Source organism: Schistocerca cancellata, chromosome 6 (assembly GCF_023864275.1).
Source record: "Schistocerca cancellata isolate TAMUIC-IGC-003103 chromosome 6, iqSchCanc2.1, whole genome shotgun sequence".
Classification (NCBI taxonomy): domain Eukaryota; kingdom Metazoa; phylum Arthropoda; class Insecta; order Orthoptera; family Acrididae; genus Schistocerca; species Schistocerca cancellata.
The window spans coordinates 46846203-46865512 of NC_064631.1; positions in this window are offsets into that span (position 1 = coordinate 46846203).

Here is a 19310-nt window from a genome sequence, read left to right on the forward strand (position 1 = left end):
GCAATATCAACCCAATACTCCAACTCGTTCCACACTCTCTCTAGCATATCAGGCGTAACAGTTTGGATAGCTGCTGTTATTTCTCGTTTCAAATCATCAATGGTGGCTGGGAGAGGTGGCCGAAACACCATATCCTTAACATACCCCCATAAGAAAAAATCGCAGGGGGTAAGATCAGGGCTTCTTGGAGGCCAGTGATGAAGTGCTCTGTCACGGGCTGCCTGGCGGCCGATCCATCGCCTCGGGTAGTTGACGTTCAGGTAGTTACGGACAGATAAGTGCCAATGTGGTGGCGCTCCATCCTGCTGAAATATGAATTGTTGTGCTTCTTGTTCGAGCTGAGGGAACAGCCAGTTCTCTAACATCTCCAGATACTGTAGTCCAGTTACAGTAGCACCTTCGAAGAAAAAGGAACCAAAAACTTTATTGGCTGAAATGGCACAGAAAACGTTCACCTTAGGCGAGTCACGTTCATACTGAGTTTTTTCCGCGGATTCTCAGTGCCCCATACTTCGTTCGAAATGCACTGTCGATTCACTTCTGCCATACTCAATAACACAAAAAGCTTTCTGTTGAGCGGTCGCCATCTTTGCATCAACTGACGCTGACGCCTAGTCAACAGCGCCTCAAGTGAACAAATGTACAACTAAATGAAACTTTATAGCTCCCTTAATTCGCCGACAGATAGTGCTTAGCTCTGCCTTTTGTCGTTGCAGAGTTTTAAATTCCTAAAGTTGTGGTATTCTTTTTGAATCACCCTGTATTTTAATTGCCGTTGTGCGGCAATAATCAAGTCGGAAATCTTTCACATGAATCACCTCAGTAGCAGTTACTGCCCCGCCAATGCACTGCGCTTTTCTACCATGTGTACGCGACACTATCGCCGTCTGTATATGTGCTTATCGCTGCCCGATGATTTTGGTTGCCTCAGTGTAAATTCGCCCCTGTGGTCAACGCCACTTCAATGCAGTTGTTTGATATGAATGTGCCATAAAGAACAGGAGTCGTTCTGAAGAATATCGCACTTTCTTCTGTTGATCACGTGAAAGGCAGATGTTTCCTTGCTGTCAACTCCTGCGTGCTGCTCACGTGATCACAGCGTGCGGCGTTAAGTCAAAGCGAACCAGACGGAAGCAGTGAAGGGAACACCAACAGAGGACGTGAGTATCCGTGCAGAATATTCAACCAACTAACAATTAGGATAAAATGTCGAGGGTGCACGAAGGACCTGAGTATTACATGTATAATAATGAAACAGCTACTGAAGTTATGTCAATATGCGATAAAATGTCTAACTTGATTAATCAAGGTTGTGTAGTCGGTACTAGTTTTGTGTATTAACAGTTGGTGCAGAAAACCCAATGTGAACGATAACAATTTGCAGCTCAAAATGACTAACTGTGAGTTCTTCTTTAACTTAATCATCTTCCCACAAAACGTCACAATGAAAGGGACGACGTATTAAACCAGGGCTCGCCACCATGTTGCAGTAAAGCAGAAAATATTGGCATGCTTCAATAACAATTGCTTCAAGTACGGAAGACAGATCAAGACTCACCTTTTAACACAAACATTGTGCGATTCGGTACTGAAGAACAAACATCGCATGCCTCCGATTCTGTCACTGATGCTTCCTTTTGCAGTCAGATTAGATCATACAAAAATAAAATCGTCGCGCAAGTAAAAAAAAAATTACATTTACAGGGCATAAATGGACAGTTTTTGTACTGCACAGTAACATTCAAAAGTGACACACTTAATTAACTATACACTAGCTGCAATAACAAGCTCACATCGCAGAATTGCAGTCGCAGTATACATGTTATGAGATATACCGGTTCAAATGGCTCTGAGCACTATGGGACTTAACATCTATGGTCATCAGTCCCCTAGAACTTAGAACTACTTAAACCTAACTAACCTAAGGACAGCACACAACACCCAGCCATCACGAGGCAGAGAAAATCCCTGACCCCGCCGGGAATCGAACCCGGGAACCCGAGCGTGGGAAGCGAGAACGCTACCGCACGACCACGAGAAGCGGGCAGGTATACCGGTAATGAGATACAAGCTAATACCAAAGTGCTCATAAAATATCTTTCAACAACGCCCAAAATTATGTCGTTGGAGTTGGGGTTCACCCTGTATAGGTTCGTGCTGCTCTACTACTTACGTGAACACACTTTGGTGGACATCAATACGGGGCTGTATCGAGTCCTATGGACGTATTAAAAGCCGCATTGACCATCCGAACTACGGGTCTTTGACTTTTTGGTATACACATTTAAACAAATTTCTGGTTGTTTCTTCTTCTCCGCTTCAGTAACTCAACAAGCAAAACAATGTCGTATAGCAGATTAGCAGACAGATTGCTTTCCAATCAACGCTAGGTAATACGACTACGTACCAGCAGGAGCTGAAGCCAAGCTCAGTGAGTACTTCTCTCGAGAGCACAGCTGAAAGGCCGGAAGAGCTCCCAGTAAAGTAACAAGGCCTGGACAGGGCTGCCTCATACCAGCTGTCCCACATTGTTCCTTAGTCTTCGGATCGGAAAAGATGGAGCGTCAGACTGTTCCGTTCCTCCTGCAATGCCCCGACCTAACCACCTAACTCTTCATCTATTCTCCGGAAGCCAACTCACGGTGTGTGGCGGAAGGTACGAGTGGTACCACTGTCAAAAATGGCTCTGAGCACTATGCAACTTAGCTTCTGAGGTCATCAGTCGCCCAGAACTTAGAACTAATTAAACCTAACTAACCTAAGGACATCACACACATCCATGCCCGAGGCAGGATTCGAACCTGCGACCGTAGCCGTCGCTCAGCTCCAGACTGTAGCGCCTAGAACCGCACGGCCACTTCGGCAGGCACCACTGTCTTATCCCCCTTCCTTGTTCCAGATGCAGATAGCGCGTGGGATGAACGATCGTCTGTATGAGCTCTACTTCCTTTGAGTTTCTCGTCGCGACCGTATCACCAGACGTATGTGAGTGGAAGTAATACGCTCCCCATCTCCTTGTGGAACGTACTTACGCCCTCGGAATGTAAGTAGTAAATGTTTCCGCTACGCAAGTGATGTGCAATGCCCCTCTTGTAGCGTCTGCGACCGGAGTTTGTTGAGCGCTTCTATAAAGCTTTCGCGTCGACTCAACGATCCCATGATGTATCTTCTCACGATGTAGCTTCCCTGTCTCTTCTGTTAAACCAACCTATTGTGGATCCCAAACTGATGAGAAATACTGAATATTCGGTCGTACAAGTGTTTTGAAAGCCACTTACTTTATGGTTGAGTGACGTCTGTTAAGATTCTCCCGATGAAAGCCTGGCATCTGCTGTTCCCACAGTTAATTTTATGTGGTTAGTCGCCTCATGCCATGTCAAGGGGACCTGTACCTCGCTTGCACCTACAGTAGCGCAAAAGTGACATCACTTTCGACTGATAAACATGACAATAGTTAAAATTCAAAATAGGTGTATTTTACCCATAATGAATGTAGTAGAACTCCGTGACTGTTCCTTTATAGGCTGTAGAACAAAACCGCCACCTGTCACAACTAAAGGTGATTTTATTTAACACACGATCGGTCTCGGCCTTATGCTCATCTTCAGGTGATTTACATTGAGGTAGATGTTTCCATACCCACTACTGCACATCAATATAGCTGTTGAGTCCATTTAGAGTACCCATTACAATAACTTTTAGGTCAAATTGTCACCACTTATTATTTATTATTTACATTTATGGCCTTCATTGGACCACTCTAGCCAACTTTATACAAAGAATTTTTCAGTTTCCTGTCACACCAGTACTTCTTCAGTCTCTCGGACCTCATCCTTGTTTCTTCATCGGAAGTCACCCTTCCTATTGTCTGTTTGTTGATTCTCGTCTGCAGTCTGGTTTGTTTGTCTGCGGGTTTCCTGATTTTGTGTTTTGTTTCTTAGGTCTTCCAATGTAATCTGTAGCTCATCCATATCTTCCTTGATTTCTGTAATCCACTTGATGTTGCACTTACTATTCCACAATTTTTCTATTATTCTCCTCATGATCCTGTTCTCTTCGTCGCCACTTCACAAAAGGATTAGTAGAGTTTGTATACTCATATATCACATGCCAGCGCCATCCAGCGATAAATATCCTGTCCACAGGCAACTGGTTCAATGACCTGATCCCATGGCAGATGTCTAGTCATAAGACCTGTTCACATGCCGATGGCTAACTGACCAAGCAGCTTGCTCTGTGGCAGATATACAGGTAGGAGACGAGGTACTGGCAGAAGTAAAGCTGTGAGTACCGGGCGTGAGTCGTGCTTCGGTAGCTCAGATGGTAGAGCGCTTGCCCGCGAAAGGCAAAGGTCCCGAGTTCGAGTCTCGGTCGGGCACACAGTTTTAATCTGCCAGGAAGTTTCATATCAGCGCACACTCCGCTGCAGAGTGAAAATCTCATTCTGGATACAGCAGCAAGGTTGTAATCAGACAACAGACAACTGTGCTCACCTCATGGCAGACAGCCAGTGGTAAGACCCTGCCACAGACAATGGACTGAGTGACCTTGCCGCAAACATTCAGTTACATGGCCTTGATCACAAACAGTTAGATGCCGGTCTCGTCCGACAGCAATTTGGAACAATACTATTCTGACAACGGGCCTCTTACTGACATCGCCACGTGCCAAATGTCCAGTGATAAGAGCCAGATTAAGGTAACTGGACGGGTAATATAGCAGCTGCCCTCAACCCAGAGCAGATGTCCAATAACTCCCTAACCACCAGTCTGGCAACCTGACCACACCACCGGCAAGTATCCAGTAGTAGGATCCTAGTCGAAGACAACTGCACAACAGACAAAGGCGTCTAGTTATAAGATGCTTATGAAAGACAATTGAATGATTGACCTCGTCTCACAACAGATGTCCAGTGGTAAGCCACACACAACTGGTAGCCTGCCACGCTCCACATCCAGCCACATTCGATAAAACCTGCACAGAGAATAGGGTGTCTGGCCTCTTCCCACACTTCGGGTAATTTTATATTCGCTGACGCTTTGCAGTGCAAATGACCAACGAGGCACTACTGAACACAAACCCTTACTTACAAATGCCACAGCTTTGATTCTGTGATATTTCAGCACCTTCCCTGTCATCTCGCGCTAGAGCACAAATCCTGTATTTCTGTAGTCTTAAACCAAGAGCGGCACAGTTTACAAACTTTTCAAATTCCTACTACACCGTTATTTTAGTAGTGTACTCCGAATAACGTATATATGTTTATAATACAGCTGTATTATAAATAATTGTGTGGCCTAATACAGGAAATCCATTATGATGTGAGGCGCTACGTAGGGCACGACAATGTGTCCAGTTGTAAGCTGACTGCCAAATTTTGTGTTTCAGCTACTTTTGGGATATGAAACACAGCTTAGCACATGAGGTAAAGAGGGTGCGGTGAGCATGAGATGTCCCAGATCGATGGCAGGTATGAGCATAATAATGTCGTCCAGTGCTGAGGTCTGAGACTGGCGGTAAATCAAGAATATACAGAACTTGTTATGAGCCATCACTGTCAGTACCAGATTATGCATTTTAAAACAAAGTTTTCCCCAGCTGGAAACGATATTTCGATCAGGACTTTCCAGTATAAAAGACAAAACGATCTGAAGAAAACTATAGGAGTCACTCTTACTTTAAGATCCATAATATGTGCTTTTCTCCAATACTAATATCATCGAAACAAAAATTCGTACTGTGATTACTAACCTGTCAATGAATGGCATTTCTCAAGCATTACACAGTGTTGTAGAGAAATCTGCGGTTCCTTAACTTATGAGCCATCTGAAGCGGTGCGTCGTTAATGAATTTTGATCTTTAACTCATAAGAAATGAAAAAGAGAGACACAAACACACGAAACAATATGTGGTAGTAAACCTACTGGAAAAATATTAATAACGTCCTTAAAAGGCTACACTGGTCGCTTTGGAGATTGCAGACAAAGTAGAATTTTTACCAGACGTCGTGTGACCCTACAGCGCTGACTTTAAGTCATGGCAGTGGTGTGGACTGTCCGTTGAAATCAGTCGTATGACATCAGCGAGGTAGGTGCACGTGTTTGCACGTGCCCATGACCATGCCTGATTTATAGATAACTGTCCAGTATTAGGCACAAGGTATGGTGTACCACTTGTAAACCTGTAACACGGCGTAAGAGCAGCGTTCGTAAGAAGATCTAAGCCCGCACGTACCAGAGATGAATGTCACGCCTTTCCTATTACAGTTGGTTTCAAATCCGAAATCATTTACTGCTGTAACCAAACAGGTATCCGAGAAGTGGGCGTTTGAAGTAGGGAATCTGGGGAAAGGTCTTAAAGCTGCATTTCCTCAGTGGGCAAAATATCACAGACACTGAACAGTAAATGACTGGAGGAGTGTGGTGCAGTTGAGCTGCGATTTTGCTTCTTTTCAAACAATGTATGGGGTCGAGTACACTGACGAACCGGTGAGGCAGTTAACATACAGTGTTATACGGCGTGTTAAGATGTAGTTCTGTGGTGTTTTAGGGATTTTTCTTGTGTCATGGCTTGGGCCCACACATTCACATTACCTTGAATGTGGATCAGGATGCCCTCTTTGTTCTACATACTCATGATGAGCATACTGTCGACACTCCAGTCTTCCAAGAAGACACCAGTCGTGTTCACAGAGTTGCCTGCATACGTTTCTGGTCCCCCCAGGGGGTTCGCAACTCTTTTGTGGACACGTGCGTAGCGAGCACGGGACCCCGAGCTAATGTGGCCCTCCTTCCTTTCCGGGCTGCATACCTTCCCTTTCCTCATCCTTCCCCCTCCCCCATCTTCGCCCCCCCCCCTCACCTCTGGCTCTTTCCTTCCCTTTCTCCCCCTCTGGGAGTATGGTTTGTGCCTACGTCCAGAGACGGACGCTCTAAACTGTTACAAATTCCTTGCTTTCTATACTTGCAAGTCTTCGTCCTTCCTCTGTCCTTCTCTTTTCCTTCCCGCTTCTCTCTGCACTTTTCTCCGCTGCGGCGTTTGAGACCCCTCTTCTTTCCTTTCCCTTTCTCTTTTTTCCTCCCTGTGCGTGTCTGAAGGCCGACCCATGCACTACCATGCGTAGCCAGTGACGGGGTAACGCGTAATTCCACGCCCCGGGTAGACAGGTAGGACACGTACGTACCACCTGGTAATGGCCAGGCCCAGGGAGGGGTGATTACCTGAGCTGATACCTTCCGAAAGTGCCGATTGGTCCCTCCGTCCGTTTGTCGGGAGGTGTGACCTGAGGTGTGAACAATCACCTAAGGCGGGAGTGCCCTCAGTGAGGGCCCCCACAAGGGAGGAGCGCGCCATCGGAGACGCTGGTAATCATGGGGGATTCTTCCGCAATGGTTTCCTCACCTTCCACTATGTCTGCTCACAAACGTAAGTTCACTGAGTCTCAGCCACAGACAGTTCTTCCATCGTTGCCACAGTTCCTTGTTGTTTCTCGGTCTGACGAAGATCACGACTTCTCCACGGTCAACCCTTTCATTATTCAGAAAGGTGTCGACGCAATTGCAGGTTCTGTAAAGTCTTGTTCCAGATTACGGAATGGCACCCTGTTGTTAGAAACAGTCAGTGCCCTCCAGGCACAAAAATTGCTGCGTACTTCTCTGCTCCACACCTTCCCTGTCCGGGTGGAACCGTACCGTACCTTAAATTCCTCGCGTGGAGTCGTTTATACACGCTCCCTCGATGGATTGTCTGACGAAGAAATTCAGCACTACCTGTCTGACCAGGGCGTAACGGCTGTTCATAGAGTTATGAAAAGGGTTGACATGAACATCATTCCAACCCGCACTGTCTTCTTGACATTTGACAAAGTTCAACTCCCATCGAAAATCAAAGCAGGCTACGAGATAATTTCCGTTCGCGCTTATGTCCCAAACCCTACGCGTTGCTATCGGTGTCAGCGGTTCAATCACACCAGCCAGTCCTGTTCCAATCTGGCCAAATGTGTTACTTGTGGCAAGGATGCCCATGAAGGTGCTTGTCCACCTCCATCCCCTCGCTGCATCAACTGTATGGGTGACCACGTTGCTTCCTCTCGAGATTGCTCCGTTTTTAAGGACGAAAAGCTCATCCAGGAAATAAGAGTGAAGGAAAGGGTGTCGACCTTTGCTGCTCGAAAATTATTCGTCAGTCGCCAGCCCACTGTGCCTCAGACAGGAAAATACAGCACTGTCCTTGCTTCTCTTCGGCCAACAAAGGAGGCGGCCACGCAGACTTGCGACCTCACCTTTAGTGCCACGGTCGTCAGATCGGCCAGCGCAAAGATCGCCCATTCAACCTCACCACTTTCGCCTGCCCACTCTATGGCTCACCCTTCATCGGGTTCTGCTAAATCGCGAGCCCAAAAGTCACACACCAAGCCTTCCAAAAAAGAGCATACTCGTGAAGAGTTTTTACGTACCGCAACTTCCCAACTATCGGTTCCTCCTTCATCTAAACATCATACTTCTAAGAAGGCTACAAAGAAACCCAGTTCCTCTCCTTCTCCGCCAAGGCGTGTCCCATCTACAACACCTCCTGGCGGAAATCGCCCTCGGCCGTCTTCTGTGTCGCCGAGGCGCACTGCTGGTGGCCGGTCAACCGGCCGATCGCTGGTGGCAGGAGCTGCTCCTGACCAACCTATGGATCAGGATCTTCTGCCTTCGGCTGAATGCCATTCCATGCTGTCGGTCGCAAGCTCCGAGCAGTCTTTGAGTTGACAGCAACTTTGGTCACATTCCTCCATTTTCTGTTCACCCCATGTCCATTATCCACTGGAATATCCGCGGCATTCGAGCCAATAGGGATGAATTGTCGATCCTCTTACGATCCTACTCGCCGGTCATCTTCTGTCTTCAGGAAACAAAGCTGCGTCCCCATGACCGCTTTGTTCTCCCTCATTTTCAGTCCATCCGATATGACCTCCCCTCTGTTGAAGGCACTCCCGCCCACAGAGGACTCATGATTCTTCTCCATGATACTCTCCATTATCACCCAATCCCCTTAAACACTTCCGTCCAAGCTGTCGCCGTCCGCCTTTCCCTCTCTGGCTACACGTTCTCTCTTTGTACTGTATACATTCCATCGTCCACACCAATGGCACGAGCTGATCTCCTTCATCTTCTTGGTCAGCTTCCACCCCCCTATTTGCTGGTTGGGGACTTCAATGCCCACCACCCGCTTTGGGGATCTCCACATCCTTGTCCACGTGGCTCCCTATTGCTAGACGTCTTCCACCAAGCGGATCTAGTTTGCCTCAACACTGGGGTCCCCACATTTTTGTCTGCCTCCACGACAAATTTATCTCATTTGGACCTTGCGGTCGGTACTATTCCGCTAGCTCGGCGCTTCGAATGGGTCGCCCTTGATGATACACACTCGAGTGACCACTTTCCATGTGTCCTTAGACTGCAGCCTCAACTGCCATATATGCGCCCGCGACGCTGGACGTTTGCCCAAGCCGACTGGACACTTTTTTCGTCTCTAGCGACTTTCGATGACCGTCGCTTTCCCAGCGTCGACGATGAGGTCACACATATTACCGACGTTATTCTTACAGCTGCGGAACGTTCAATACCACGCACCTCCGAATTGCCCCGGCGCCCCCCAGTTCCTTGGTGGAACGAGGCATGCCGTGACGCAATACGTGAGCGGCGACGTGCTCTTCGCATTTTCCGTCACCATCCTACTTTGGCCAACTGTATCCGCTATAAGCAGCTCCGTGCGCGATGCCGTCGCGTCATCCGCGATAGCAAGAAGTCAAGCTGGAAATTCTTTATTAGCTCATTTAACACCTTCACTCCCTCCTCGGAAGTTTGGAGTCGGCTTCGACGGTTCTCAGGCGCGCCTAGTTTCTCCCCGGTCTCTGGGCTCACTGTTGCGCATGATACATTAGTGGACCCCGTCGCAATTTCTAACTCATTGGGTCAGCACTTTGCTGAGATTTCGAGCTCTTCCAATTACTCGCCAGCGTTTCTCCCGAAGAAACGTGCAGCGGAAGCGCGACCTCTTGCTTTCTCCTCTCCAAATCGCGAAAGCTACAATACTGTTTTCTCTATGCGGGAACTCCAACATGCACTCTCTTCTTCTCGCTCCTCCGCCCCAGGACCGGATGGTGTCCACGTCCAAATGTTGCTGCATTTATCAACCCATAGTCTGCGTCACCTCCTTCGCCTTTATAATCGAATTTGGACCGACAGTACTTTTCCCCGACGATGGCGGGAAGCTGTCGTCGTTCCTATTCCGAAACCTGGAAAGGACAAACATCTCCCCTCTAGCTATCGCCCAATTTCTCTCACGAGTAGTGTCTGTAAGGGTTTGGAGCATATGGTGAATTACCGTTTAGTTTGGTGGCTGGAATCCCGCAGTCTTTTAACACCTGCCCAATGCGGATTCCGAAAGCATCGTTCTGCAGTTGACCATCTTGTTGCTCTCTCCACTTATATCATGAACAATTTTCTCCGGAAACGCCAAACAGTAGCAATATTTTTTGATCTGGAGAGAGCATACGATACCTGTTGGAGGACAGGCATCCTCCACACACTGTTCTCTTGGGGCTTTCGGGGTCGGCTGCCCCTTTTTCTTCGCGAATTTATGGCAGAGCGCACATTTAGAGTGCGGGTGAACACTACTCTCTCCCGTACTTTCTCCCAAGAAAACGGGGTACCCCAGGGCTCCGTGCTGAGTGTTGTACTGTTTGCCATTGCCATCAATCCAGTTATGGATTGTCTCCTTCCTGATGTCTCGGGCTCCCTCTTTGTGGACGATTTTGCGATCTACTGCAGCTCTCAACGGACCAGCCTTCTTGAACGACGTCTTCAAGGATGTCTCGACCGCCTCCACTCTTGGAGCATCGAAACCGGCTTCCGGTTTTCTCCCAGTAAGACCGTTTGTGTTAATTTTTGGCGACGTAAGGAGTTTCTTCCACCCTCCTTACATCTAGGACCTGTCAACCTTCCGTTTTCAGACGTCGCTAAATTATTGGGTCTTATGTTTGACAGAGAACTATGCCGGTCCTCCCACATTTCGTATCTTTCGGCTCGCTGTCTGCAATTCCTCAACACCCTCCGTGTCCTGAATGGTACCTCCTGGGGAGCGGACCGAATGGTCCTTCTCCGCCTCTATCGCGCCTTAATGCGCTCGAAATTGGACTATGGAAGCATAGTCTACTCCTCTGCTCGGCCGTCTATTCTTCGGCGTCTCGACTCTATCCACCACCGTGGATTACGTTTAGTGTCTGGAGCTTTTTACACCAGCCCTGTGGAAAGCCTTTATGCTGAGACTGCTGAACCTCCGCTGTCCAATCGGCGAGCAGTCCTTCTGAGCCGTTATGCCAGCCATCTGTCTTCCATGCCTGCTAATCCAGCCCATGACATATTTTTCGACGCCTCCTTTGATGTAGGGTACGCAGGCCGCCACTCCTCCCTACTACCACCGGGAGTCCGCTTTCGTCAACTGCTCCATTCTCTTTCCTTCTGCTTTCCTAAAACCTTCTTGACAACTTGGGGTACAGCACCGCCTTGGCTCCGTCCCCAGATCTGCCTGCTCCGTGACCATTGTCGATTTCCCAAGGATGGTACCCCTTCACTTGTTTATCGTCGGGCATTTGCTGCTCTATGTGCACAAATGACGGAAGCCACATTTATTTACACCGATGGCTCGAAAACATCGTTAGGTGTAGGGAGTGCCTATGTTGTTGGCGACACCCCAAATCACTTTCGGCTTCCCGACCAGTGTTCGGTCTATACTGCGGAGCTTTATGCTGTTCTCCAGGCTGTCCACTACATCCGCCGCCATCAGCGGATACAGTACGTTATCTGCTCCGATTCTCTCAGCTCTCTTCTCAGTCTCCAAGCTCTTTACCCTGTGCACCCTCTGGTCCACCGGATTCAGGACAGTCTGCGCTTGCTCCACCTGGGGGGGCGTCTCGGTGGCGTTCCTCTGGCTCCCGGGACACGTTGGTATCTGCGGAAATGAGGCGGCCGATATTGCAGCCAAGGCTGCAGTCTCTCTTCTTCGGCCAGCTATTCCATCGATTCCCGTCGCCGATCTCCGGAGCGTTTTATGTCGTCGTGTTGTTCATTTATGGCGCGCGCACTGGTCGACACTTCCCCAAAATAAATTGCGGGACGTAAAAACTCTTCCTTGTGCTTGGACCTCTTCCTCCCGACCGCGTCGTCGGAGGAGGTATTTTTAACTAGACTCCGGATAGGGCACTGTCTTTTTAACCATCAACATCTTTTAAGCGGCGATCCTCCCCCACTCTGTCCCCAATGCTCTCAGTTATGGACGGTAAGACACCTTTTAATTGAGTGCCCCTATTTTACTCCGTTACGCGCCCGTCTACAGCTGTCGCCTGATATATCGTCAATTTTAGCAGTAGACACGCGATCGGCCGATCGCGTTCTAGAGTTCATTCGTGCCAGTGAAATGACGTCAGTCATTTGAAGTTTCTTTTTTTTGGGACAACCTACCCCCTTTTGTAGTGAATTTTTAAGCCTTCCTTCTGCTTTTAGTTTCTCCAATTTTATCACTTTCGTTCCCATTGCTGCTGGTTTCCGTTTTCGGTTTTTTACTGCTTCCTAAGTCACAGACCGGGCGCTAATGACCATGGCAGTTTTGCGCCCTAAACCCAAAAACAAAAAAACAAAAAAAAAACAAAATACGTTTCTGGTTTGACGAACACTCAGGCGTCCCATCACATCATGATTGGCCCGCTAAATCACCCAGTCTTAATCCCATAGGAAATGAATGGGACTATTTAGAACAGTCACTGAAACGTAGCAACCAGCATGCCCACAGTTTGATATCTCTATAGGATCTAATCATCTATGAGAGGCTTCAGCGAAATAGGGTATACCTGAAGAGACTTGTGGGCACTTTTGCTCGATACTGAAGCGATTATCAAGGGCAGAGCACGTAAAAATACCATATTTATTTCAGTGTCAAGCCCATTACAGACGTTTCTTAGCGTTATACTGACTGCAAAGTATCTTCGTTGTTTTACATACGACTTCCGGATCTTTGTGCTTTCTTTATGATGGTGTAGTGTGTTTGTGTGTGAACGCAGTTCCGTAGAACTACTATATTATTTTTTACGCAACATATTATTGAAATGAATAATGCTGTTAGGTTTTCTAATTTGAACGATTTCTTTTGGAAACGAACCACAGTACACTGAGGCAACAAAAGTCATGAGATACATCCCAATATCGCGTTGGATATCCTTCTGTCCGGTGTAGTGCAACCACTCGACGTGGCATGGACTCAACAAGTCGTTAGAAGTATGCTGCAGAAACAATGAGTTATGCTGCCTCTGTAGCACACCATAACTGCCAAACTGTTGCTGGCGCAGGATTTTGTGCATGAACCGACCTCTCGATTACGTCCCATAAATTTTCGATGGGATACTTGCCGGGCGATCTGGGTGGCCAAATCATTCGCTCGTATTGTCCAGAATGTTCTTCAAACCAGTCGCGAACAATTGTGGCCCGGTGACATCGCGCATTGTCATCCATAAAAATCCCATCATTGTTTGGGGACGTAGAGCCCATGAATGGCAGCAAATGGTGTCAAAGTAGCGGAACGTAACAGTTTCTTGCCAGTGACCGGTTCAATTGAACCAGAGGACCAATTCCACTCAAGAGTCCACCACCAACTTGTACAGTGCCTTGTTGACAACTTGGATCCATGACTTCGTGGGGTCTACGCCACGCTCCAGCCCTACCATCCGCTCTTACCAATTAAAATCGGGACGCATCTAACCAGCCACGATTTTCCATTCATGAAGGATCCAACAGGTATGGTCACGAAACCAAGAGAGGCTCTGCTGGCGGTGTCGTGCTGTTTATTAGCAAAGGCAATCGCGTCGGTCGTCCGCTGCCATGGCCCATTAACGCTAAGTGTCGGCACACTGTCCTAAGCGATATGTTCGTCGTACGCTCCACATCGATTTCTGCTGTTATTTCACTCAGTGTTGCTTGTCTGTTAGCATTGAGAACTGTATGCAAACGCCCTGCTCTCTGTCGTTAACTACAGGCCGTCGGCCACTGCTTTGTCCGTGCTGAGAGACAATGTCTGAAGTGTCCCCTTTATACCTAGTGTGCACAGCACTATCGCCATATGTACAGGGCTATTACAAATGATAGAAGCGATTTCATAAATTCACTGTAGCTCCATTCATTGACATATGGTCACGACACACTACAGATACGTAGAAAAACTCATAAAGTTTTGTTCGGCTGAAGCCGCACTTCAGGTTTCTCCCGCCAGAGCGCTCGAGAGCGCAGTGAGACACAATGGCGACAGGAGCCGAGAAAGCGTATGTCGTGCTTGAAACGCACTCACATCAGTCAGAGCAACGACACTTCAGGACGAAGTTCAACAAAGATCCACCAACTGCTAACTCCATTCGGCGATGGTATGCGCAGTTTAAAGGTTCTGGATGCCTCTGTAAGGGCAAATCAACGGGTCGGCCTGCAGTGAGCGAAGAAACGGTTGAACGCGTGCGGGCAAGTTTCACGCGTAGCCCGCGGAAAATTGGCTCATGCCACAACTGGAGACCGACAGCACCGACTTCATCTTTCAACAGGATGGTGCTCCACCGCACTTCCATCATGATGTTCGGCATTTCTTAAACAGGAGATTGGAAAACTGATGGATCGGTCGTGGTGGAGATCATGATCAGCAATTCATGTCATGGTCTCCACGCTCTCCCGACTTAACCCCATGCGATTTCTTTCTGTGGGGTTATGTGAAAGATTCAGTGTTTAAACCTCCTCTACCAAGAAACGTGCCAGAACTGCGAGCTCGCATCAATGATGCTTTCGAACTCATTGATGGGGACATGCTGTGCCGAGTGTGGGAGGAACTTGATTATCGGCTTGATGTCTGCCGAATCACTACAGGGGCACATATCGAACATTTGCGAATGCCTAAAAAAACTTTTTGAGTTTTTGTATGTGTGTGCAAAGCATTGTGAAAATATCTCAAATAATAAAGTTATTGTAGAGCTGTGAAATAGCTTCAATCATTTGTAATAACCCTGTATATGTGCATTTCACTGTCTGGGTGGTAAAGTGCTCGCCTCCCATGCAAGTGGGCCCGCATTCGATTCCCGGCCGCGTTGGAGATTTTTCTCGGCTCGGGAACCGGGTGTAGTGTTGTCCTCATCATCATTTCATCCTCATCACAGGCGCGCAAGTCGCCCAGTGTGGCGTCGACTGAAATAAGACTTGTATTTGGCGGCCAAATTTCCACGAATGGGACCTCCTGGTTCAAAATGGTTCAAATGGCTCTGAGCACTGTGCGACTTAACTTCTGAGGTCATCAGTCCCCTAGAACTTAGAACTAGTTAAACCTAACTAAGGACATCACACACATCCACGCCCAAGAGAGGATTCGAACCTGCGACCGTAGCGGCCGCGCGGTTCCAGACTGTAGCGCCTAGAACCGCTCGGCCACTCCGGTCGGCGGACCTCCCAGCCAACGATTCCAAACGCTCTTTTTTTTGTCAACTCAGTGTTCAGTACAGTACTAGTACAACGGGTTTTTCAGTTTCGTTCGTTGTAACACGACGCTGATTAGCTTGAGAGGCACCCACATGCCTTGCTCATACTGTGGCATAAAGCAGTCAGGCCTGGAAGATGAGTGGTCTGCCAAGCGAGTGGATTCATTCTTATCTGTCGAGTAACATGAACTCTAGTACTCACAATAAAGTTACAAATTATCCTCCTGTATGAATAATGCGCAACGCATACGCTCATCTGACTATCAGCAATTTACAGAACTGACTGTTCACTACGCACTGGCAATACCACATTTTCTTTTTTTTTTATTTAACGGCTTTTATCAACACGTGGCCTTCGCACTGAATATGAGTGGCGCACACATTATAAATTCTGGGTATCATGACAACATACCGTTTGAAGGAGAAGGCCACCAATCTTTTTCTTCTCACTATCTTATTTATTCCGATAAATTCTATAACCTAAACACATAAATTCTATAACCTACAACAATGACACATGAGAAATTCCGCCCAGTGGGCATGGCTTTACATTGTTTCTCTATTTTATGGTCTCGTAATTATTCAACGCTACGGTGCACTTTCTGGATAGGATGGTGGATCATTTTTTTTTTTGCTATATCTCACACTTCGACTCTCACAACCATCATCACGAAACTTTCCTCCAGACCGAGCGGTACGAAAGGAACACGCATAACCCACTACCTCTGCAACTACCTAGCTACTCTCCCATGCAAACCACACATACCCAAATTACATGACATACACCACACTACAACATGGAATACAACACAATAAATAGTCACAACACTATCACTTTCGGCTTTCCCACTTCAATTAGTATTTATCCCAGTTTCACACGACACTGCCCCACTTCGTAATTCTTCTTTCCTACTATGAACTCTGGAGATATACGCACGTCTTCCTGTGCAATGCAAGCCAAGTGGCGTTGCTGGATAGACGGCTCACTCACCTTGCTTCTCTCTCAGAGTATTATAGTTTGAATCAAGCATCACACGGAAACATAACATGCAAAGTAATATTAAGAGCATATTCATCACACACGCGAGTCCTCAACTGATACCATGGACGAGTACTTCTCTTTATCCTTTGTCTCATACACAGATTGAGACTCACACAGTACTCACCTCATGGAAGTACTCGTCTCTAATTTCAAGTCCTGCACACGCCATTCCTTAAATATTTCAACTTATAGTACACACGCTAGTAATTCAGCTTAACTTAAGCACACGGAAGTATTTCAACTTATTGCTACACGTGGTTTCATTGTGACCGTTGGTCACTTCCGAAGATTACTACGATCCGATTAATATTACCTGCCTAACATTTAATTCTCCCCACAAAAGTTCCTGAAATAGAGAAAATATTATTTCAAACTACTCTTAAATATTCCACATGCATACCATGTCTCCACTCTTTTGTCTTTACGGAGCACACCTAAGACAGGTCTTAACAGCACAAGATCCAGCGGCAGAGTGCTGAAACATGGCCGTTCTTCAGGTTCTCTCGCACCTCTGCCGAAGTGGGGGAGCACCTTGCTACAGTATTGGTCAGCCGCATTTCAGGTGCTCAAAGCTCAGGTAAATTTCATCTTTTTGGTCCCACCAAAGGTGGCCAAAGGATCGTCTCAAAGATGATCATATATTCACATTCACTATCTGCAGTTAGCAGACGACCATACATTCATTCATTTCACAGATCTCACCAAACTGGATGTAGGGATTTATTTTGTGGGAGTGCACATGTGATCAATTAAATAAATAAATTGTCATTCTTTCCCACACTGGTATTGAAATTGAGTTATTTTACAAAAAAAAAGTGTTGTTCTGACAAAAATAATGAAGTATGTTGTACCTATTTTCAATGTCGGGCGGTACTGTACCCTTTCACCACCGGCTACCCATGCAGAAAAAAATGTCACGGTACTATCCTTGCAATGCGAGGGTAGTTCCGAACATTTTTTAAAGTAAGCTGTATTAGAACAAACGTAGCAAGTCATCAAAATAACCAGGAGACCTTAGCCCCTGGTGACCTCAAATAGACGACCAAATGCTGTTACTTTACCAAATTATTGACACAGTTGTTGCATTATTGTACTCTCCACAATCCGGAGTAACGTGCATATACAAATTTACAACAATCCACATGACAAATAAAACATTACATCATACAAATAAAAAATAATGTTGAGATAAAAATTTGCTTAGATACTGGGATCTTCGTTATTTTTATAAGTAATCCAAACTTCACTAATTCTAAGACAAATAAAAAAATACTAATTGTACTCATGAAATTTTAAATAGCTCACCGTCCAAACACAGAACAAGTAATCCGACATTCATAAATTTCGTTGTAATAATCTTCTACACGGCAATGTATAAATACAAAACAAAATCAACAAAAGAAAAAATTGCGTACACTAGTTCCATGTATAATGTCAGGCTCCATACCATTACTCTAAAATATACATGTAACGTACAGAGAAATAAAACTGAGAAGAAAAACAATGATATACACCACAATTTTCATACTGGTTACGTAATATAGTTCATCTAAGACATCATGTCATACCTCATTAACTATCATCACTTAAGCCATTGCTACCACTACTCGACTGTGAGTTTAACCTTATCCTTGTCCACCGGTACAAATACCTGCTGCTGAGCTAGTAAGTCCATCAACTTTGATCAATACACGCAATAAATAGTTAGCAATAAGTGCTTGAATCCACCAGTAGCTCTCGTATCTTACTTTACTGCTCATTTCTCTGTTGTTACACATTTAGACGACAAGAACTTGCATTTCGACTAGCCTTCGTTACACTTTAATGTGAAATATCACCACTGTGATAATGAAAATAAGTGGCTTCAGTCAACACACCAACAAGATCATTACTGTCCACGACATCAAAATGCATCAGTTAATTCCAATATTTGTTGTGCAATGCAAACTCTTGTCCCCTGTGACAACCTTACTGACCAATGCAACAAGAGCCGCTACATTAGTATTACGCCACAGGCTAATAATTAAAGCATCATTGTACCAAATATTCTAATAAACATGTTACGTGTACTTGATAACCCAGAACAAACAAAAAAAACACACTAACTATTCTAAACACAAATGTTAATAAAATACAATTACACTTGCTGTCCCTTCAGGAATGAAACATATAAAAAAAATTTACACAATTACAAATACAAATACATTATTCCCTATCTTGCGAGTCACACGGAATCATTTCATTCTGTGATTTTCTCGGGGTCAAAAAAGTTGCGGACAGGTTCCCTAGAAACACTGTCTCGGTGTCAAAGCTCTCCCATGGTTACCCAGACGAAAGTCTTTAAGTCACTCAAATCGGCATTTTGAACACGCACTGAACAGTAAACTGTATCTTACATTAAACACAAATGTCATAGTCACTCTCAGAGAACCATCCACGCGAATCTGGTCGTCCAGAAATGACCCTACAACTACTATTACCCACGGTTCTGTCCTTTCAGTTTATTGTGTAATTAAAAGTCGTAAGTTCCAACAAACAGCACTTATTCCCACACCAATTAAAGAAATGTCTCCTACTGCAGACGCAAATGTCAATGTCCCACTTCAGTTTCTTGCGTTCATACAATAATTAGTCACCAAATGACAACTGTCCTCTTTAAGTATACCAAGCGTCCCACATGCAATCCACAAAGCACACTTAACAAGTCACTGCCAAAAGTTTATGGTC